This window comes from Pelmatolapia mariae, linkage group LG7 (assembly GCF_036321145.2).
Source record: "Pelmatolapia mariae isolate MD_Pm_ZW linkage group LG7, Pm_UMD_F_2, whole genome shotgun sequence".
NCBI lineage: Eukaryota > Metazoa > Chordata > Actinopteri > Cichliformes > Cichlidae > Pelmatolapia > Pelmatolapia mariae.
Genome location: NC_086233.1, coordinates 11,216,947 through 11,237,813, shown reverse-complemented (window position 1 = coordinate 11,237,813; position 20,867 = coordinate 11,216,947).

Here is a 20,867-nt window from a genome sequence, read left to right as displayed (position 1 = left end):
CACCTGCAAAACCTATTTCCCCAGCACAGAAATGCTGAATTCTATAAGGCAAAGCCTTAAATATCTGTGTCCGAGTCTTCTATCAAAAGTTACAGCTGTCTTTACGAAGTTAATGAAAATCGCTTTATTTCGCCAAGACAGTGCGTTTGGCGCTATTACATGCATTTGAATGGAGTTCTCGCCTGAAACAAATTATAGGTTTTCATTTTGTGAATAACTTGAAAATCTTAGCTCAAACAGCTGCAAAACCTATTTCCCCAGCACAGAAATGCTGAATTCTACAAGGCAAAGCCTTAAATATCTGTGTCCGAGTCTTCTATCAAAAGTTACAGCTGTCTTCATCTAGTAAATGAAAATCGCTTTATTTCGCCAAGACAGTGCGTTCCTCGCTATTACATGCATTTGAATGGAGTTCTCGCTTGAAACAAAGTATAGGTTTTCATTTTGTGAATAACTTGAAAATCTTAGCTCAAACACCTGCAAAACCTATTTCCCCAGCACAGAAATGCTGAATTCTATAAGGCAAAGCCTTAAATATCTGTGTCCGAGTCTTCTATCAAAAGTTACAGCTGTCTTTATGAAGTTAATGAAAAGAGCTTTATTTTGCCAAGACAGTGCGTTTGGCGCTATTACATGCATTTGAATGGAGTTCTCGCCTGAAACAAAGTATAGGTTTTCATTTTGTGAATAACTTGAAAATCTTAGCTCAAACAGCTGCAAAACCTATTTCCCCAGCACAGAAATGCTGAATTCTATTAGGCAAAGCCTTAAATATCTGTGTCCGAGTCTTCTATCAAAAGTTACAGCTGTCTTTATGAAGTTAATGAAACGAGCTTTATTTCGCCAAGACAGTGCGTTTGGCGCTATTACATGCATTTGAATGGAGTTCTCGCCTGAAACAAATTATAGGTTTTCATTTTGTGAATAACTTGAAAATCTTAGCTCAAACAGCTGCAAAACCTATTTCCCCAGCACAGAAATGCTGAATTCTATAAGGCAAAGCCTTAAATATCTGTGTCCGAGTCTTCTATCAAAAGTTACAGCTGTCTTCATCTAGTAAATGAAAATCGCTTTATTTCGCCAAGACAGTGCGTTCCTCGCTATTACATGCATTTGAATGGAGTTCTCGCCTGAAACAAATTATAGGTTTTCATTTTGTGAATAACTTGAAAATCTTAGCTCAAACAGCTGCAAAACCTATTTCCCCAGCACAGAAATGCTGAATTCTATAAGGCAAAGCCTTAAATATCTGTGTCCGAGTCTTCTATCAAAAGTTACAGCTGTCTTCATCTAGTAAATGAAAATCGCTTTATTTCGCCAAGACAGTGCGTTCCTCGCTATTACATGCATTTGAATGGAGTTCTCGCTTGAAACAAAGTATAGGTTTTCATTTTGTGAATAACTTGAAAATCTTAGCTCAAACAGCTGCAAAACCTATTTCCCCAGCACAGAAATGCTGAATTCTATTAGGCAAAGCCTTAAATATCTGTGTCCGAGTCTTCTATCAAAAGTTACAGCTGTCTTTATGAAGTTAATGAAAAGAGCTTTATTTCGCCAAGACAGTGCGTTTGGCGCTATTACATGCATTTGAATGGAGTTCTCGCCTGAAACAAATTATAGGTTTTCATTTTGTGAATAACTTGAAAATCTTAGCTCAAACAGCTGCAAAACCTATTTCCCCAGCACAGAAATGCTGAATTCTACAAGGCAAAGCCTTAAATATCTGTGTCCGAGTCTTCTATCAAAAGTTACAGCTGTCTTCATCTAGTAAATGAAAATCGCTTTATTTCGCCAAGACAGTGCGTTCCTCGCTATTACATGCATTTGAATGGAGTTCTCGCTTGAAACAAAGTATAGGTTTTCATTTTGTGAATAACTTGAAAATCTTAGCTCAAACAGCTGCAAAACCTATTTCCCCAGCACAGAAATGCTGAATTCTACAAGGCAAAGCCTTAAATATCTGTGTCCGAGTCTTCTATCAAAAGTTACAGCTGTCTTCATCTAGTAAATGAAAATCGCTTTATTTCGCCAAGACAGTGCGTTCCTCGCTATTACATGCATTTGAATGGAGTTCTCGCTTGAAACAAAGTATAGGTTTTCATTTTGTGAATAACTTGAAAATCTTAGCTCAAACACCTGCAAAACCTATTTCCCCAGCACAGAAATGCTGAATTCTATAAGGCAAAGCCTTAAATATCTGTGTCCGAGTCTTCTATCAAAAGTTACAGCTGTCTTTATGAAGTTAATGAAAAGAGCTTTATTTCGCCAAGACAGTGCGTTTGGCGCTATTACATGCATTTGAATGGAGTTCTCGCCTGAAACAAATTATAGGTTTTCATTTTGTGAATAACTTGAAAATCTTAGCTCAAACAGCTGCAAAACCTATTTCCCCAGCACAGAAATGCTGAATTCTACAAGGCAAAGCCTTAAATATCTGTGTCCGAGTCTTCTATCAAAAGTTACAGCTGTCTTCATCTAGTAAATGAAAATCGCTTTATTTCGCCAAGACAGTGCGTTCCTCGCTATTACATGCATTTGAATGGAGTTCTCGCTTGAAACAAAGTATAGGTTTTCATTTTGTGAATAACTTGAAAATCTTAGCTCAAACACCTGCAAAACCTATTTCCCCAGCACAGAAATGCTGAATTCTATAAGGCAAAGCCTTAAATATCTGTGTCCGAGTCTTCTATCAAAAGTTACAGCTGTCTTTATGAAGTTAATGAAAAGAGCTTTATTTTGCCAAGACAGTGCGTTTGGCGCTATTACATGCATTTGAATGGAGTTCTCGCCTGAAACAAAGTATAGGTTTTCATTTTGTGAATAACTTGAAAATCTTAGCTCAAACAGCTGCAAAACCTATTTCCCCAGCACAGAAATGCTGAATTCTATTAGGCAAAGCCTTAAATATCTGTGTCCGAGTCTTCTATCAAAAGTTACAGCTGTCTTTATGAAGTTAATGAAACGAGCTTTATTTCGCCAAGACAGTGCGTTTGGCGCTATTACATGCATTTGAATGGAGTTCTCGCCTGAAACAAATTATAGGTTTTCATTTTGTGAATAACTTGAAAATCTTAGCTCAAACAGCTGCAAAACCTATTTCCCCAGCACAGAAATGCTGAATTCTATAAGGCAAAGCCTTAAATATCTGTGTCCGAGTCTTCTATCAAAAGTTACAGCTGTCTTCATCTAGTAAATGAAAATCGCTTTATTTCGCCAAGACAGTGCGTTCCTCGCTATTACATGCATTTGAATGGAGTTCTCGCCTGAAACAAATTATAGGTTTTCATTTTGTGAATAACTTGAAAATCTTAGCTCAAACAGCTGCAAAACCTATTTCCCCAGCACAGAAATGCTGAATTCTATAAGGCAAAGCCTTAAATATCTGTGTCCGAGTCTTCTATCAAAAGTTACAGCTGTCTTTATGAAGTTAATGAAAATCGCTTTATTTCGCCAAGACAGTGCGTTCCTCGCTATTACATGCATTTGAATGGAGTTCTCGCCTGAAACAAATTATAGGTTTTCATTTTGTGAATAACTTGAAAATCTTAGCTCAAACAGCTGCAAAACCTATTTCCCCAGCACAGAAATGCTGAATTCTATTAGGCAAAGCCTTAAATATCTGTGTCCGAGTCTTCTATCAAAAGTTACAGCTGTCTTTATGAAGTTAATGAAACGAGCTTTATTTCGCCAAGACAGTGCGTTCCTCGCTATTACATGCATTTGAATGGAGTTCTCGCCTGAAACAAATTATAGGTTTTCATTTTGTGAATAACTTGAAAATCTTAGCTCAAACAGCTGCAAAACCTATTTCCCCAGCACAGAAATGCTGAATTCTATAAGGCAAAGCCTTAAATATCTGTGTCCGAGTCTTCTATCAAAAGTTACAGCTGTCTTCATCTAGTAAATGAAAATCGCTTTATTTCGCCAAGACAGTGCGTTCCTCGCTATTACATGCATTTGAATGGAGTTCTCGCTTGAAACAAAGTATAGGTTTTCATTTTGTGAATAACTTGAAAATCTTAGCTCAAACAGCTGCAAAACCTATTTCCCCAGCACAGAAATGCTGAATTCTACAAGGCAAAGCCTTAAATATCTGTGTCCGAGTCTTCTATCAAAAGTTACAGCTGTCTTCATCTAGTAAATGAAAATCGCTTTATTTCGCCAAGACAGTGCGTTCCTCGCTATTACATGCATTTGAATGGAGTTCTCGCTTGAAACAAAGTATAGGTTTTCATTTTGTGAATAACTTGAAAATCTTAGCTCAAACACCTGCAAAACCTATTTCCCCAGCACAGAAATGCTGAATTCTATAAGGCAAAGCCTTAAATATCTGTGTCCGAGTCTTCTATCAAAAGTTACAGCTGTCTTTATGAAGTTAATGAAAAGAGCTTTATTTTGCCAAGACAGTGCGTTTGGCGCTATTACATGCATTTGAATGGAGTTCTCGCCTGAAACAAAGTATAGGTTTTCATTTTGTGAATAACTTGAAAATCTTAGCTCAAACAGCTGCAAAACCTATTTCCCCAGCACAGAAATGCTGAATTCTATTAGGCAAAGCCTTAAATATCTGTGTCCGAGTCTTCTATCAAAAGTTACAGCTGTCTTTATGAAGTTAATGAAACGAGCTTTATTTCGCCAAGACAGTGCGTTTGGCGCTATTACATGCATTTGAATGGAGTTCTCGCCTGAAACAAAGTATAGGTTTTCATTTTGTGAATAACTTGAAAATCTTAGCTCAAACAGCTGCAAAACCTATTTCCCCAGCACAGAAATGCTGAATTCTATTAGGCAAAGCCTTAAATATCTGTGTCCGAGTCTTCTATCAAAAGTTACAGCTGTCTTTATGAAGTTAATGAAAAGAGCTTTATTTCGCCAAGACAGTGCGTTTGGCGCTATTACATGCATTTGAATGGAGTTCTCGCCTGAAACAAATTATAGGTTTTCATTTTGTGAATAACTTGAAAATCTTAGCTCAAACAGCTGCAAAACCTATTTCCCCAGCACAGAAATGCTGAATTCTATAAGGCAAAGCCTTAAATATCTGTGTCCGAGTCTTCTATCAAAAGTTACAGCTGTCTTTATGAAGTAAATGAAAATCGCTTTATTTCGCCAAGACAGTGCGTTCCTCGCTATTACATGCATTTGAATGGAGTTCTCGCCTGAAACAAATTATAGGTTTTCATTTTGTGAATAACTTGAAAATCTTAGCTCAAACAGCTGCAAAACCTATTTCCCCAGCACAGAAATGCTGAATTCTATTAGGCAAAGCCTTAAATATCTGTGTCCGAGTCTTCTATCAAAAGTTACAGCTGTCTTTATGAAGTTAATGAAAAGAGCTTTATTTCGCCAAGACAGTGCGTTTGGCGCTATTACATGCATTTGAATGGAGTTCTCGCCTGAAACAAATTATAGGTTTTCATTTTGTGAATAACTTGAAAATCTTAGCTCAAACAGCTGCAAAACCTATTTCCCCAGCACAGAAATGCTGAATTCTACAAGGCAAAGCCTTAAATATCTGTGTCCGAGTCTTCTATCAAAAGTTACAGCTGTCTTCATCTAGTAAATGAAAATCGCTTTATTTCGCCAAGACAGTGCGTTCCTCGCTATTACATGCATTTGAATGGAGTTCTCGCTTGAAACAAAGTATAGGTTTTCATTTTGTGAATAACTTGAAAATCTTAGCTCAAACAGCTGCAAAACCTATTTCCCCAGCACAGAAATGCTGAATTCTACAAGGCAAAGCCTTAAATATCTGTGTCCGAGTCTTCTATCAAAAGTTACAGCTGTCTTCATCTAGTAAATGAAAATCGCTTTATTTCGCCAAGACAGTGCGTTCCTCGCTATTACATGCATTTGAATGGAGTTCTCGCTTGAAACAAAGTATAGGTTTTCATTTTGTGAATAACTTGAAAATCTTAGCTCAAACACCTGCAAAACCTATTTCCCCAGCACAGAAATGCTGAATTCTATAAGGCAAAGCCTTAAATATCTGTGTCCGAGTCTTCTATCAAAAGTTACAGCTGTCTTTATGAAGTTAATGAAAAGAGCTTTATTTTGCCAAGACAGTGCGTTTGGCGCTATTACATGCATTTGAATGGAGTTCTCGCCTGAAACAAAGTATAGGTTTTCATTTTGTGAATAACTTGAAAATCTTAGCTCAAACAGCTGCAAAACCTATTTCCCCAGCACAGAAATGCTGAATTCTATTAGGCAAAGCCTTAAATATCTGTGTCCGAGTCTTCTATCAAAAGTTACAGCTGTCTTTATGAAGTTAATGAAACGAGCTTTATTTCGCCAAGACAGTGCGTTTGGCGCTATTACATGCATTTGAATGGAGTTCTCGCCTGAAACAAATTATAGGTTTTCATTTTGTGAATAACTTGAAAATCTTAGCTCAAACAGCTGCAAAACCTATTTCCCCAGCACAGAAATGCTGAATTCTATAAGGCAAAGCCTTAAATATCTGTGTCCGAGTCTTCTATCAAAAGTTACAGCTGTCTTCATCTAGTAAATGAAAATCGCTTTATTTCGCCAAGACAGTGCGTTCCTCGCTATTACATGCATTTGAATGGAGTTCTCGCCTGAAACAAATTATAGGTTTTCATTTTGTGAATAACTTGAAAATCTTAGCTCAAACAGCTGCAAAACCTATTTCCCCAGCACAGAAATGCTGAATTCTATAAGGCAAAGCCTTAAATATCTGTGTCCGAGTCTTCTATCAAAAGTTACAGCTGTCTTTATGAAGTTAATGAAAATCGCTTTATTTCGCCAAGACAGTGCGTTTGGCGCTATTACATGCATTTGAATGGAGTTCTCGCCTGAAACAAATTATAGGTTTTCATTTTGTGAATAACTTGAAAATCTTAGCTCAAACAGCTGCAAAACCTATTTCCCCAGCACAGAAATGCTGAATTCTATAAGGCAAAGCCTTAAATATCTGTGTCCGAGTCTTCTATCAAAAGTTACAGCTGTCTTTATGAAGTTAATGAAAATCGCTTTATTTCGCCAAGACAGTGCGTTCCTCGCTATTACATGCATTTGAATGGAGTTCTCGCTTGAAACAAAGTATAGGTTTTCATTTTGTGAATAACTTGAAAATCTTAGCTCAAACAGCTGCAAAACCTATTTCCCCAGCACAGAAATGCTGAATTCTATTAGGCAAAGCCTTAAATATCTGTGTCCGAGTCTTCTATCAAAAGTTACAGCTGTCTTTATGAAGTTAATGAAAAGAGCTTTATTTCGCCAAGACAGTGCGTTTGGCGCTATTACATGCATTTGAATGGAGTTCTCGCCTGAAACAAATTATAGGTTTTCATTTTGTGAATAACTTGAAAATCTTAGCTCAAACAGCTGCAAAACCTATTTCCCCAGCACAGAAATGCTGAATTCTACAAGGCAAAGCCTTAAATATCTGTGTCCGAGTCTTCTATCAAAAGTTACAGCTGTCTTCATCTAGTAAATGAAAATCGCTTTATTTCGCCAAGACAGTGCGTTCCTCGCTATTACATGCATTTGAATGGAGTTCTCGCTTGAAACAAAGTATAGGTTTTCATTTTGTGAATAACTTGAAAATCTTAGCTCAAACAGCTGCAAAACCTATTTCCCCAGCACAGAAATGCTGAATTCTATAAGGCAAAGCCTTAAATATCTGTGTCCGAGTCTTCTATCAAAAGTTACAGCTGTCTTTATGAAGTTAATGAAAATCGCTTTATTTCGCCAAGACAGTGCGTTTGGCGCTATTACATGCATTTGAATGGAGTTCTCGCCTGAAACAAATTATAGGTTTTCATTTTGTGAATAACTTGAAAATCTTAGCTCAAACAGCTGCAAAACCTATTTCCCCAGCACAGAAATGCTGAATTCTACAAGGCAAAGCCTTAAATATCTGTGTCCGAGTCTTCTATCAAAAGTTACAGCTGTCTTCATCTAGTAAATGAAAATCGCTTTATTTCGCCAAGACAGTGCGTTCCTCGCTATTACATGCATTTGAATGGAGTTCTCGCTTGAAACAAAGTATAGGTTTTCATTTTGTGAATAACTTGAAAATCTTAGCTCAAACACCTGCAAAACCTATTTCCCCAGCACAGAAATGCTGAATTCTATAAGGCAAAGCCTTAAATATCTGTGTCCGAGTCTTCTATCAAAAGTTACAGCTGTCTTTATGAAGTTAATGAAAAGAGCTTTATTTTGCCAAGACAGTGCGTTTGGCGCTATTACATGCATTTGAATGGAGTTCTCGCCTGAAACAAAGTATAGGTTTTCATTTTGTGAATAACTTGAAAATCTTAGCTCAAACAGCTGCAAAACCTATTTCCCCAGCACAGAAATGCTGAATTCTATTAGGCAAAGCCTTAAATATCTGTGTCCGAGTCTTCTATCAAAAGTTACAGCTGTCTTTATGAAGTTAATGAAACGAGCTTTATTTCGCCAAGACAGTGCGTTTGGCGCTATTACATGCATTTGAATGGAGTTCTCGCCTGAAACAAATTATAGGTTTTCATTTTGTGAATAACTTGAAAATCTTAGCTCAAACAGCTGCAAAACCTATTTCCCCAGCACAGAAATGCTGAATTCTATAAGGCAAAGCCTTAAATATCTGTGTCCGAGTCTTCTATCAAAAGTTACAGCTGTCTTCATCTAGTAAATGAAAATCGCTTTATTTCGCCAAGACAGTGCGTTCCTCGCTATTACATGCATTTGAATGGAGTTCTCGCCTGAAACAAATTATAGGTTTTCATTTTGTGAATAACTTGAAAATCTTAGCTCAAACAGCTGCAAAACCTATTTCCCCAGCACAGAAATGCTGAATTCTATAAGGCAAAGCCTTAAATATCTGTGTCCGAGTCTTCTATCAAAAGTTACAGCTGTCTTTATGAAGTTAATGAAAATCGCTTTATTTCGCCAAGACAGTGCGTTCCTCGCTATTACATGCATTTGAATGGAGTTCTCGCCTGAAACAAATTATAGGTTTTCATTTTGTGAATAACTTGAAAATCTTAGCTCAAACAGCTGCAAAACCTATTTCCCCAGCACAGAAATGCTGAATTCTATTAGGCAAAGCCTTAAATATCTGTGTCCGAGTCTTCTATCAAAAGTTACAGCTGTCTTTATGAAGTTAATGAAACGAGCTTTATTTCGCCAAGACAGTGCGTTCCTCGCTATTACATGCATTTGAATGGAGTTCTCGCCTGAAACAAATTATAGGTTTTCATTTTGTGAATAACTTGAAAATCTTAGCTCAAACAGCTGCAAAACCTATTTCCCCAGCACAGAAATGCTGAATTCTATAAGGCAAAGCCTTAAATATCTGTGTCCGAGTCTTCTATCAAAAGTTACAGCTGTCTTTATGAAGTTAATGAAAATCGCTTTATTTCGCCAAGACAGTGCGTTCCTCGCTATTACATGCATTTGAATGGAGTTCTCGCCTGAAACAAAGTATAGGTTTTCATTTTGTGAATAACTTGACAATCTTAGCTCAAACAGCTGCAAAACCTATTTCCCCAGCACAGAAATGCTGAATTCTATTAGGCAAAGCCTTAAATATCTGTGTCCGAGTCTTCTATCAAAAGTTACAGCTGTCTTTATGAAGTTAATGAAACGAGCTTTATTTCGCCAAGACAGTGCGTTTGGCGCTATTACATGCATTTGAATGGAGTTCTCGCCTGAAACAAATTATAGGTTTTCATTTTGTGAATAACTTGAAAATCTTAGCTCAAACAGCTGCAAAACCTATTTCCCCAGCACAGAAATGCTGAATTCTACAAGGCAAAGCCTTAAATATCTGTGTCCGAGTCTTCTATCAAAAGTTACAGCTGTCTTCATCTAGTAAATGAAAATCGCTTTATTTCGCCAAGACAGTGCGTTCCTCGCTATTACATGCATTTGAATGGAGTTCTCGCCTGAAACAAAGTATAGGTTTTCATTTTGTGAATAACTTGAAAAGCTTAGCTCAAACAGCTGCAAAACCTATTTCCCCAGCACAGAAATGCTGAATTCTATTAGGCAAAGCCTTAAATATCTGTGTCCGAGTCTTCTATCAAAAGTTACAGCTGTCTTTATGAAGTTAATGAAAAGAGCTTTATTTCGCCAAGACAGTGCGTTCCTCGCTATTACATGCATTTGAATGGAGTTCTCGCCTGAAACAAAGTATAGGTTTTCATTTTGTGAATAACTTGAAAATCTTAGCTCAAACAGCTGCAAAACCTATTTCCCCAGCACAGAAATGCTGAATTCTATAAGGCAAAGCCTAAAATATCTGTGTCCGAGTCTTCTATCAAAAGCTACAGCTGTCTTTATGAAGTTAATGAAACGAGCTTTATTTCGCCAAGACAGTGCGTTCCTCGCTATTACATGCATTTGAATGGAGTTCTCGCCTGAAACAAAGTATAGGTTTTCATTTTGTGAATAACTTGAAAATCTTAGCTCAAACAGCTGCAAAACCTATTTCCCCAGCACAGAAATGCTGAATTCTATTAGGCAAAGCCTTAAATATCTGTGTCCGAGTCTTCTATCAAAAGTTACAGCTGTCTTTATGAAGTTAATGAAAAGAGCTTTATTTCACCAAGACAGTGCGTTTGTCGCTATTACATGCATTTGAATGGAGTTCTCGCCTGAAACAAAGTATAGGTTTTCATTTTGTGAATAACTTGAAAATCTTAGCTCAAACAGCTGCAAAACCTATTTCCCCAGCACAGAAATGCTGAATTCTATAAGGCAAAGCCTTAAATATCTGTGTCCGAGTCTTCTATCAAAAGTTACAGCTGTCTTTATGAAGTTAATGAAAAGAGCTTTATTTCGCCAAGACAGTGCGTTCCTCGCTATTACATGCATTTGAATGGAGTTCTCGCCTGAAACAAAGTATAGGTTTTCATTTTGTGAATAACTTGAAAATCTTAGCTCAAACAGCTGCAAACCCTATTTCCCCAGCACAGAAATGCTGAATTCTATTAGGCAAAGCCTTAAATATCTGTGTCCGAGTCTTCTATCAAAAGTTACAGCTGTCTTCATCTAGTAAATGAAAATCGCTTTATTTCGCCAAGACAGTGCGTTCCTCGCTATTACATGCATTTGAATGGAGTTCTCGCTTGAAACAAAGTATAGGTTTTCATTTTGTGAATAACTTGAAAATCTTAGCTCAAACAGCTGCAAAACCTATTTCCCCAGCACAGAAATGCTGAATTCTATTAGGCAAAGCCTTAAATATCTGTGTCCGAGTCTTCTATCAAAAGTTACAGCTGTCTTCATCTAGTAAATGAAAATCGCTTTATTTCGCCAAGACAGTGCGTTCCTCGCTATTACATGCATTTGAATGGAGTTCTCGCCTGAAACAAATTATAGGTTTTCATTTTGTGAATAACTTGAAAATCTTAGCTCAAACAGCTGCAAAACCTATTTCCCCAGCACAGAAATGCTGAATTCTATAAGGCAAAGCCTTAAATATCTGTGTCCGAGTCTTCTATCAAAAGTTACAGCTGTCTTTATGAAGTAAATGAAAATCGCTTTATTTCGCCAAGACAGTGCGTTCCTCGCTATTACATGCATTTGAATGGAGTTCTCGCCTGAAACAAATTATAGGTTTTCATTTTGTGAATAACTTGAAAATCTTAGCTCAAACAGCTGCAAAACCTATTTCCCCAGCACAGAAATGCTGAATTCTATTAGGCAAAGCCTTAAATATCTGTGTCCGAGTCTTCTATCAAAAGTTACAGCTGTCTTTATGAAGTTAATGAAACGAGCTTTATTTCGCCAAGACAGTGCGTTCCTCGCTATTACATGCATTTGAATGGAGTTCTCGCCTGAAACAAATTATAGGTTTTCATTTTGTGAATAACTTGAAAATCTTAGCTCAAACAGCTGCAAAACCTATTTCCCCAGCACAGAAATGCTGAATTCTATAAGGCAAAGCCTTAAATATCTGTGTCCGAGTCTTCTATCAAAAGTTACAGCTGTCTTTATGAAGTTAATGAAACGAGCTTTATTTCGCCAAGACAGTGCGTTCCTCGCTATTACATGCATTTGAATGGAGTTCTCGCCTGAAACAAAGTATAGGTTTTCATTTTGTGAATAACTTGACAATCTTAGCTCAAACAGCTGCAAAACCTATTTCCCCAGCACAGAAATGCTGAATTCTATTAGGCAAAGCCTTAAATATCTGTGTCCGAGTCTTCTATCAAAAGTTACAGCTGTCTTTATGAAGTTAATGAAACAAGCTTTATTTCGCCAAGACAGTGCGTTCCTCGCTATTACATGCATTTGAATGGAGTTCTCGCTTGAAACAAAGTATAGGTTTTCATTTTGTGAATAACTTGAAAATCTTAGCTCAAACAGCTGCAAAACCTATTTCCGAAGCACAGAAATGCTGAATTCTATAAGGCAAAGCCTTAAATATCTGTGTCCGAGTCTTCTATCAAAAGTTACAGCTGTCTTCATCTAGTAAATGAAAATCGCTTTATTTCGCCAAGACAGTGCGTTCCTCGCTATTACATGCATTTGAATGGAGTTCTGCCTGAAACAAAGTATAGGTTTTCATTTTGTGAATAACTTGAAAATCTTAGCTCAAACAGCTGCAAAACCTATTTCCCCAGCACAGAAATGCTGAATTCTATTAGGCAAAGTCTTAAATATCTGTGTCCGAGTCTTCTATCAAAAGTTACAGCTGTCTTTATGAAGTTAATGAAAAGAGCTTTATTTCGCCAAGACAGTGCGTTTGGCGCTATTACATGCATTTGAATGGAGTTCTCGCCTGAAACAAATTATAGGTTTTCATTTTGTGAATAACTTGAAAATCTTAGCTCAAACAGCTGCAAAACCTATTTCCCCAGCACAGAAATGCTGAATTCTACAAGGCAAAGCCTTAAATATCTGTGTCCGAGTCTTCTATCAAAAGTTACAGCTGTCTTTATGAAGTTAATGAAAAGAGCTTTATTTTGCCAAGACAGTGCGTTTGGCGCTATTACATGCATTTGAATGGAGTTCTCGCTTGAAACAAAGTATAGGTTTTCATTTTGTGAATAACTTGAAAATCTTAGCTCAAACAGCTGCAAAACCTATTTCCCCAGCACAGAAATGCTGAATTCTATAAGGCAAAGCCTTAAATATCTGTGTCCGAGTCTTCTATCAAAAGTTACAGCTGTCTTTATGAAGTTAATGAAAATCGCTTTATTTCGCCAAGACAGTGCGTTTGGCGCTATTACATGCATTTGAATGGAGTTCTCGCCTGAAACAAATTATAGGTTTTCATTTTGTGAATAACTTGAAAATCTTAGCTCAAACAGCTGCAAAACCTATTTCCCCAGCACAGAAATGCTGAATTCTACAAGGCAAAGCCTTAAATATCTGTGTCCGAGTCTTCTATCAAAAGTTACAGCTGTCTTTATGAAGTTAATGAAAAGAGCTTTATTTCGCCAAGACAGTGCGTTCCTCGCTATTACATGCATTTGAATGGAGTTCTCGCCTGAAACAAAGTATAGGTTTTCATTTTGTGAATAACTTGACAATCTTAGCTCAAACAGCTGCAAAACCTATTTCCCCAGCACAGAAATGCTGAATTCTATTAGGCAAAGCCTTAAATATCTGTGTCCAGTCTTCTATCAAAAGTTACAGCTGTCTTTATGAAGTTAATGAAACAAGCTTTATTTCGCCAAGACAGTGCGTTCCTCGCTATTACATGCATTTGAATGGAGTTCTCGCCTGAAACAAATTATAGGTTTTCATTTTGTGAATAACTTGAAAATCTTAGCTCAAACAGCTGCAAAACCTATTTCCCCAGCACAGAAATGCTGAATTCTATAAGGCAAAGCCTTAAATATCTGTGTCCGAGTCTTCTATCAAAAGTTACAGCTGTCTTCATCTAGTAAATGAAAATCGCTTTATTTCGCCAAGACAGTGCGTTCCTCGCTATTACATGCATTTGAATGGAGTTCTGCCTGAAACAAAGTATAGGTTTTCATTTTGTGAATAACTTGAAAATCTTAGCTCAAACAGCTGCAAAACCTATTTCCCCAGCACAGAAATGCTGAATTCTATTAGGCAAAGTCTTAAATATCTGTGTCCGAGTCTTCTATCAAAAGTTACAGCTGTCTTCATCTAGTAAATGAAAATCGCTTTATTTCGCCAAGACAGTGCGTTCCTCGCTATTACATGCATTTGAATGGAGTTCTCGCTTGAAACAAAGTATAGGTTTTCATTTTGTGAATAACTTGAAAATCTTAGCTCAAACAGCTGCAAAACCTATTTCCCCAGCACAGAAATGCTGAATTCTATTAGGCAAAGCCTTAAATATCTGTGTCCGAGTCTTCTATCAAAAGTTACAGCTGTCTTCATCTAGTAAATGAAAATCGCTTTATTTCGCCAAGACAGTGCGTTCCTCGCTATTACATGCATTTGAATGGAGTTCTGCCTGAAACAAAGTATAGGTTTTCATTTTGTGAATAACTTGAAAATCTTAGCTCAAACAGCTGCAAAACCTATTTCCCCAGCACAGAAATGCTGAATTCTATTAGGCAAAGCCTTAAATATCTGTGTCCGAGTCTTCTATCAAAAGTTACAGCTGTCTTTATGAAGTTAATGAAAAGAGCTTTATTTCGCCAAGACAGTGCGTTTGGCGCTATTACATGCATTTGAATGGAGTTCTCGCCTGAAACAAATTATAGGTTTTCATTTTGTGAATAACTTGAAAATCTTAGCTCAAACAGCTGCAAAACCTATTTCCCCAGCACAGAAATGCTGAATTCTACAAGGCAAAGCCTTAAATATCTGTGTCCGAGTCTTCTATCAAAAGTTACAGCTGTCTTTATGAAGTTAATGAAAAGAGCTTTATTTTGCCAAGACAGTGCGTTTGGCGCTATTACATGCATTTGAATGGAGTTCTCGCTTGAAACAAAGTATAGGTTTTCATTTTGTGAATAACTTGAAAATCTTAGCTCAAACAGCTGCAAAACCTATTTCCCCAGCACAGAAATGCTGAATTCTATAAGGCAAAGCCTTAAATATCTGTGTCCGAGTCTTCTATCAAAAGTTACAGCTGTCTTTATGAAGTTAATGAAAATCGCTTTATTTCGCCAAGACAGTGCGTTTGGCGCTATTACATGCATTTGAATGGAGTTCTCGCCTGAAACAAATTATAGGTTTTCATTTTGTGAATAACTTGAAAATCTTAGCTCAAACAGCTGCAAAACCTATTTCCCCAGCACAGAAATGCTGAATTCTACAAGGCAAAGCCTTAAATATCTGTGTCCGAGTCTTCTATCAAAAGTTACAGCTGTCTTTATGAAGTTAATGAAAAGAGCTTTATTTCGCCAAGACAGTGCGTTCCTCGCTATTACATGCATTTGAATGGAGTTCTCGCCTGAAACAAAGTATAGGTTTTCATTTTGTGAATAACTTGACAATCTTAGCTCAAACAGCTGCAAAACCTATTTCCCCAGCACAGAAATGCTGAATTCTATTAGGCAAAGCCTTAAATATCTGTGTCCAGTCTTCTATCAAAAGTTACAGCTGTCTTTATGAAGTTAATGAAACAAGCTTTATTTCGCCAAGACAGTGCGTTCCTCGCTATTACATGCATTTGAATGGAGTTCTCGCTTGAAACAAAGTATAGGTTTTCATTTTGTGAATAACTTGAAAATCTTAGCTCAAACAGCTGCAAAACCTATTTCCGAAGCACAGAAATGCTGAATTCTATAAGGCAAAGCCTTAAATATCTGTGTCCGAGTCTTCTATCAAAAGTTACAGCTGTCTTCATCTAGTAAATGAAAATCGCTTTATTTCGCCAAGACAGTGCGTTCCTCGCTATTACATGCATTTGAATGGAGTTCTGCCTGAAACAAAGTATAGGTTTTCATTTTGTGAATAACTTGAAAATCTTAGCTCAAACAGCTGCAAAACCTATTTCCCCAGCACAGAAATGCTGAATTCTATTAGGCAAAGTCTTAAATATCTGTGTCCGAGTCTTCTATCAAAAGTTACAGCTGTCTTCATCTAGTAAATGAAAATCGCTTTATTTCGCCAAGACAGTGCGTTCCTCGCTATTACATGCATTTGAATGGAGTTCTCGCTTGAAACAAAGTATAGGTTTTCATTTTGTGAATAACTTGAAAATCTTAGCTCAAACAGCTGCAAAACCTATTTCCCCAGCACAGAAATGCTGAATTCTATTAGGCAAAGCCTTAAATATCTGTGTCCGAGTCTTCTATCAAAAGTTACAGCTGTCTTTATGAAGTTAATGAAAAGAGCTTTATTTCGCCAAGACAGTGCGTTTGGCGCTATTACATGCATTTGAATGGAGTTCTCGCCTGAAACAAATTATAGGTTTTCATTTTGTGAATAACTTGAAAATCTTAGCTCAAACAGCTGCAAAACCTATTTCCCCAGCACAGAAATGCTGAATTCTACAAGGCAAAGCCTTAAATATCTGTGTCCGAGTCTTCTATCAAAAGTTACAGCTGTCTTTATGAAGTTAATGAAAAGAGCTTTATTTTGCCAAGACAGTGCGTTTGGCGCTATTACATGCATTTGAATGGAGTTCTCGCTTGAAACAAAGTATAGGTTTTCATTTTGTGAATAACTTGAAAATCTTAGCTCAAACAGCTGCAAAACCTATTTCCCCAGCACAGAAATGCTGAATTCTATAAGGCAAAGCCTTAAATATCTGTGTCCGAGTCTTCTATCAAAAGTTACAGCTGTCTTTATGAAGTTAATGAAAATCGCTTTATTTCGCCAAGACAGTGCGTTTGGCGCTATTACATGCATTTGAATGGAGTTCTCGCCTGAAACAAATTATAGGTTTTCATTTTGTGAATAACTTGAAAAGCTTAGCTCAAACACCTGCAAAACCTATTTCCCTAGCACAGAAATGCTGAATTCTACAAGGCAAAGCCTTAAATATCTGTGTCCGAGTCTTCTATCAAAAGTTACAGCTGTCTTCATCTAGTAAATGAAAATCGCTTTATTTCGCCAAGACAGTGCGTTCCTCGCTATTACATGCATTTGAATGGAGTTCTCGCTTGAAACAAAGTATAGGTTTTCATTTTGTGAATAACTTGAAAATCTTAGCTCAAACAGCTGCAAAACCTATTTCCCCAGCACAGAAATGCTGAATTCTATAAGGCAAAGCCTTAAATATCTGTGTCCGAGTCTTCTATCAAAAGTTACAGCTGTCTTTATGAAGTTAATGAAAAGAGCTTTATTTTGCCAAGACAGTGCGTTTGGCGCTATTACATGCATTTGAATGGAGTTCTCGCCTGAAACAAAGTATAGGTTTTCATTTTGTGAATAACTTGAAAATCTTAGCTCAAACAGCTGCAAAACCTATTTCCCCAGCACAGAAATGCTGAATTCTATTAGGCAAAGCCTTAAATATCTGTGTCCGAGTCTTCTATCAAAAGTTACAGCTGTCTTTATGAAGTTAATGAAACGAGCTTTATTTCGCCAAGACAGTGCGTTTGGCGCTATTACATGCATTTGAATGGAGTTCTCGCCTGAAACAAAGTATAGGTTTTCATTTTGTGAATAACTTGAAAATCTTAGCTCAAACAGCTGCAAAACCTATTTCCCCAGCACAGAAATGCTGAATTCTATAAGGCAAAGCCTTAAATATCTGTGTCCGAGTCTTCTATCAAAAGTTACAGCTGTCTTCATCTAGTAAATGAAAATCGCTTTATTTCGCCAAGACAGTGCGTTCCTCGCTATTACATGCATTTGAATGGAGTTCTCGCCTGAAACAAATTATAGGTTTTCATTTTGTGAATAACTTGAAAATCTTAGCTCAAACAGCTGCAAAACCTATTTCCCCAGCACAGAAATGCTGAATTCTATAAGGCAAAGCCTTAAATATCTGTGTCCGAGTCTTCTATCAAAAGTTACAGCTGTCTTTATGAAGTTAATGAAAATCGCTTTATTTCGCCAAGACAGTGCGTTCCTCGCTATTACATGCATTTGAATGGAGTTCTCGCCTGAAACAAATTATAGGTTTTCATTTTGTGAATAACTTGAAAATCTTAGCTCAAACAGCTGCAAAACCTATTTCCCCAGCACAGAAATGCTGAATTCTATTAGGCAAAGCCTTAAATATCTGTGTCCGAGTCTTCTATCAAAAGTTACAGCTGTCTTTATGAAGTTAATGAAACGAGCTTTATTTCGCCAAGACAGTGCGTTCCTCGCTATTACATGCATTTGAATGGAGTTCTCGCCTGAAACAAAGTATAGGTTTTCATTTTGTGAATAACTTGAAAATCTTAGCTCAAACAGCTGCAAAACCTATTTCCCCAGCACAGAAATGCTGAATTCTATAAGGCAAAGCCTTAAATATCTGTGTCCGAGTCTTCTATCAAAAGTTACAGCTGTCTTCATCTAGTAAATGAAAATCGCTTTATTTCGCCAAGACAGTGCGTTCCTCGCTATTACATGCATTTGAATGGAGTTCTCGCCTGAAACAAAGTATAGGTTTTCATTTTGTGAATAACTTGAAAAGCTTAGCTCAAACACCTGCAAAACCTATTTCCCCAGCACAGAAATGCTGAATTCTATAAGGCAAAGCCTTAAATATCTGTGTCCGAGTCTTCTATCAAAAGTTACAGCTGTCTTTATGAAGTTAATGAAAATCGCTTTATTTCGCCAAGACAGTGCGTTTGGCGCTATTACATGCATTTGAATGGAGTTCTCGCCTGAAACAAATTATAGGTTTTCATTTTGTAAATAACTTGAAAATCTTAGCTCAAACAGCTGCAAAACCTATTTCCCCAGCACAGAAATGCTGAATTCTACAAGGCAAAGCCTTAAATATCTGTGTCCGAGTCTTCTATCAAAAGTTACAGCTGTCTTCATCTAGTAAATGAAAATCGCTTTATTTCGCCAAGACAGTGCGTTCCTCGCTATTACATGCATTTGAATGGAGTTCTCGCCTGAAACAAAGTATAGGTTTTCATTTTGTGAATAACTTGAAAAGCTTAGCTCAAACACCTGCAAAACCTATTTCCCCAGCACAGAAATGCTGAATTCTATAAGGCAAAGCCTTAAATATCTGTGTCCGAGTCTTCTATCAAAAGTTACAGCTGTCTTTATGAAGTTAATGAAAAGAGCTTTATTTCGCCAAGACAGTGCGTTCCTCGCTATTACATGCATTTGAATGGAGTTCTCGCCTGAAACAAAGTACAGGTTTTCATTTTGTGAATAACTTGAAAATCTTAGCTCAAACAGCTGCAAAACCTATTTCCCCAGCACAGAAATGCTGAATTCTACAAGGCAAAGCCTTAAATATCTGTGTCCGAGTCTTCTATCAAAAGTTACAGCTGTCTTCATCTAGTAAATGAAAATCGCTTTATTTCGCCAAGACAGTGCGTTCCTCGCTATTACATGCATTTGAATGGAGTTCTCGCTTGAATCAAAGTATAGGTTTTCATTTTGTGAATAACTTGAAAATCTTAGCTCAAACAGCTGCAAAACCTATTTCCCCAGCACAGAAATGCTGAATTCTATAAGGCAAAGCCTTAAATATCTGTGTCCGAGTCTTCTATCAAAAGTTACAGCTGTCTTTATGAAGTTAATGAAAATCGCTTTATTTCGCCAAGACAGTGCGTTTGGCGCTATTACATGCATTTGAATGGAGTTCTCGCCTGAAACAAATTATAGGTTTTCATTTTGTGAATAACTTGAAAATCTTAGCTCAAACAGCTGCAAAACCTATTTCCCCAGCACAGAAATGCTGAATTCTACAAGGCAAAGCCTTAAATATCTGTGTCCGAGTCTTCTATCAAAAGTTACAGCTGTCTTCATCTAGTAAATGAAAATCGCTTTATTTCGCCAAGACAGTGCGTTCCTCGCTATTACATGCATTTGAATGGAATTCTCGCCTGAAACAAAGTACAGGTTTTCATTTTGTGAATAACTTGAAAATCTTAGCTCAAACAGCTGCAAAACCTATTTCCCCAGCACAGAAATGCTGAATTCTATAAGGCAAAGCCTTAAATATCTGTGTCCGAGTCTTCTATCAAAAGTTACAGCTGTCTTTATGAAGTTAATGAAAAGAGCTTTATTTCGCCAAGACAGTGCGTTCCTCGCTATTACATGCATTTGAATGGAGTTCTCGCCTGAAACAAAGTACAGGTTTTCATTTTGTGAATAACTTGAAAATCTTAGCTCAAACAGCTGCAAAACCTATTTCCCCAGCACAGAAATGCTGAATTCTACAAGGCAAAGCCTTAAATATCTGTGTCCGAGTCTTCTATCAAAAGTTACAGCTGTCTTCATCTAGTAAATGAAAATCGCTTTATTTCGCCAAGACAGTGCGTTCCTCGCTATTACATGCATTTGAATGGAGTTCTCGCTTGAAACAAAGTATAGGTTTTCATTTTGTGAATAACTTGAAAATCTTAGCTCAAACAGCTGCAAAACCTATTTCCCCAGCACAGAAATGCTGAATTCTATAAGGCAAAGCCTTAAATATCTGTGTCCGAGTCTTCTATCAAAAGTTACAGCTGTCTTCATCTAGTAAATGAAAATCGCTTTATTTCGCCAAGACAGTGCGTTCCTCGCTATTACATGCATTTGAATGGAGTTCTCGCCTGAAACAAAGTATAGGTTTTCATTTTGTGAATAACTTGAAAATCTTAGCTCAAACAGCTGCAAACCCTATTTCCCCAGCACAGAAATGCTGAATTCTATTAGGCAAAGCCTTAAATATCTGTGTCCGAGTCTTCTATCAAAAGTTACAGCTGTCTTCATCTAGTAAATGAAAATCGCTTTATTTCGCCAAGACAGTGCGTTCCTCGCTATTACATGCATTTGAATGGAGTTCTGCCTGAAACAAAGTACAGGTTTTCATTTTGTGAATAACTTGAAAATCTTAGCTCAAACAGCTGCAAAACCTATTT